At 37.3% G+C, this 3,196-nt stretch overlaps 2 protein-coding genes across 3 annotated transcripts in view; one reads left to right on the top strand and one right to left on the bottom strand.

Moving 5' to 3' along the window:
• The window catches only part of Ndf (Nucleosome-destabilizing factor), a 30,331-nt gene that overhangs the window by 10,468 nt on the left and 16,667 nt on the right, over nucleotides 1–3,196 (bottom strand). The gene's annotated exons all lie outside the window — the stretch shown is intronic.
• LOC108555332 (leucine-rich repeat and immunoglobulin-like domain-containing nogo receptor-interacting protein 2) overlaps nucleotides 2,464–3,196 on the top strand; it is a 5,475-nt gene continuing 4,742 nt past the window's right edge. Inside the window, exon 1 of one of the 2 annotated variants that reach the window (XM_017910914.1) lies at nucleotides 2,464–3,068. The gene's annotated coding sequence lies outside the window, so the exon portion shown is untranslated. The remainder of the gene's footprint in view (nucleotides 3,069–3,196) is intronic. The other variant, XM_017910915.1, reaches the window with a different exon arrangement.

Raw genomic sequence — 3,196 nt, 5'->3', positions numbered from 1 at the left:
GTAGAGCAATTGCTGATATTTATTTTTCTTTTTACGTTGCAGCAGTGGAGATTTCAAGAAAAAATTCAGAATTTCTGATATTCGTAAAGGTGTAAAAAAAAGTTTAATGCAGACTTTATAGTAAACATAGGATTGGCACGCGATCGTTCAATCTGGTCGAATACCGTTCTCTAATGACTAAATTACATCATACCCCTTTTCTTTATGTTCCATCTACTTCTTCGTATTTTACTATGACGTAAATATGCTTTCATGGATTAGACCCTATTCAAAAATGATCGTTAGTTGCCACTAACGGAGCTGTATCGCCAAGGTCGGTCTGGCAACCGTACACGTGGATAGTTTAAACAAGTGATTTACAGGTGCACTGCAGTTTCATTATGATAACGATATTCACATATTGTGCTCTTTGCTCCACACGATATTAACTTTTGTGATGGTATCGCGTTGAAAACAATGGTTCTGGTGTTGGCCAAAATCGACGCGAATGATATCGATCTGCCTATTACGAGTAAGTAATAAAACAAATCAATTTAAGTTATACACGAAATATCTCGTTCAAAATCGATGTTTCGTTAAGATAACATGGTTTATCGAAATAAAATATGAGAAATAAATTACGAATAAATTATGAGATGTTTCTACGAAAAAACCTACGTAACTGCTCGTATAATTTTAGATTACGTAAATAAGGTGTAGTTCCCAGACGAAGTTCTTCGATTTTTAACAGGAACGTCAACGTTGTGGATATTTCAAAGTCACCTCTGTTTTATAAATAAAACACTACATTTTCTTCAGCAAGTAGCACGGCAAACGTGTTTAATATACGTTTAGTCGCCATCTTTATTAACGAAGCAATATAGTTACCCAAATAGATCTTCGCTGGATTACTTTCGTTTCATATTTGCGTATCAACTAAACGCAATTGGTACACAAACAAGTCTCTCGAATGCTCATCGTAATAATGGAAACAATAATTGTGCTCTGTATAGCAATGTTTTCACGTTTAACCCATTTGCATCATAAGCACATATATGCACGGAATTTTTCTGGCCATCATCACCGAAGCGCAGATATGCACGTTAGTCTTTTGTGCATAAGAACAGAACTTCTGTGCATGGTCACAGAACGCATGCACACTCTGTTTTATACCAGAGGCCGTGTCTCTTATGTTAATACCTTTATTTTCCATAATTTTAAAGGCTTTATCATTTTGTATTATGACGCAAACTATTCATAAAGATAGAGCACTTCAGGTCTTCGAGCAAAAATTAGCAGAAGAAATAATCGAACAAAATAAATCAAAAATAAAAACATCAGCAACATTAGAAATTACACCATGTCCAGCATTATCATCAAGATTCATTTTCCAATATTTTCCAATACACATTGAAACAACTTCATCATAGAAAGCTCGTAAACGCTGTGAGTTTGTTTATCACAAAATATAAAAAAAGATTCATTTTATCAGTGTGATAACTGTCGTGTGGCTATGTGTATTGATCATTTTAAGGCTATCATACTGTATAAAAATATTAAATTTAATTTCTCAAATTGTTTTCAATATATAACTTCATTGAACTAAATAAATTCATAAATTCTTTGTGTACGCCATTTTTCTTTTTTCGTTTCATTTTGAAATATTTCTATCTTTATAGAAGAAAAAAGAAACAAATTTTGGCGATATGGGTAAATTTTCCACTTTTTCGAATGATGCAAATGGGTTAATGAAAACTGGGTCCCCAAGTGTGTACCGAGATAGCGAGCATAAGATAACAAAGCGATATTGGTAAAATTTCGAGCAAAAATAGCATGAATCGAATAATGTGATACTATGTAAAAAAAAAAAGAATGTCTTTAATCAAGGAAGTGAAACGTTTCGTTCCACGCTCTATTTATAAAATACGTTAATTCTTTTACTTCCTGGAAACGAACGTCAGAATCATATTTGATAATGGCTTCATGGAAACTTTTATTCGTTTCGAAATGTCAAATATTTTTTGTTACCTAAAGGCAAAGTTAAAATACAAACAATACGCAAAGACAAAGAGAGTCGTGTATCACGGTCTTGCAAAATACAATTTTTAACGAAAAGAAAGGTTTGCTCGAGTCACCGGCAGTGACGCTGCTGTTTACCAGAGCAGCAAGATGGCAGATAAAAATCATCTAATTAACGAACACGGAAAGATTATTTTGAATCATAGAAGAAGAACACGTGCCGTAATAAAAATATGGAATGGATAGGATACCTTGTTTAGAATATATAGGAAGAAAGAATCCTGGTGTCGATAGCCAGGATATCGGGACAATGGGTAGGAATCGGAATAAAAGGGCTGTGTCTGGTTGTGGTCGGGTTCCCCTCATGGGGCGGTTCGCTGAGCGCGGTGCAGAGCGGCGAGATAGGTTTTGCGTCGGCGCGGTTCCCGAAGCTCGCAACGTTGCCGGCTTTTCGAGACGATGGTTACCACGAGGAGAAGCCAGAGTCAGCCGAACGGATCTCTCACAGTCAGTTTTTGTCTCTGATACGCGACGGACGACGCTAGTCGTGTCGCGATGCACGAGTGTGTCATGTGACACGCGAAACAACAGTACACTTCTGCGTTGCTGCTGCACGTTTGACAGGGCCAATACGTAGAAAAAATATCATAAATTTTCGAAGAAAAGAGAAAGAAAAACCGAGGTGTGCGTGAGTGCGTGTGTGCGTGTATGTGTGGATCATTTGTATGTGTTATCCATTTTATGCGTACTAGCGCGCGCGAGTGCTTTCATAGCTGCAGAGTAGTCGTGTGCAGCCGTATTGTAAGCTGGCGGATTCCCTTCCCGTCCAATTTCGGAACTCTGCAAGCAAGTCGTTCCATTAGAGCGCGCACAATTATGTTACCGGCTCGATACGGCAATAGCAGCAACACCACTGCCGCCACCATCAACAAATTCAGCAACCTCAGTACGTCCATAAGACACTGGGCCGGATTTTTTGCGAACGGTTAAAGATACACCATCGGTTAGCCCGTCGCTATCCCAGCCGAGACACTCGGTGCTTCGCGGCTTGCCCGTGTGATTCTTGCTAGGTACGTAATACAACAGGAAAAAGAAATAAAATAAAATAAAATAAAAATATAAAAACTGTACTAAAGAAAAGAACAGATAAATAGTTGGAAAGAAAAAATATATATATATATAATATAATAATAAATAC

Source organism: Eufriesea mexicana, unplaced genomic scaffold (assembly GCF_001483705.2).
Source record: "Eufriesea mexicana isolate 0111107269 unplaced genomic scaffold, ASM148370v2 scaffold107, whole genome shotgun sequence".
Lineage (NCBI taxonomy): Eukaryota > Metazoa > Arthropoda > Insecta > Hymenoptera > Apidae > Eufriesea > Eufriesea mexicana.
This window is presented reverse-complemented; position numbering and strand designations above follow the sequence as displayed.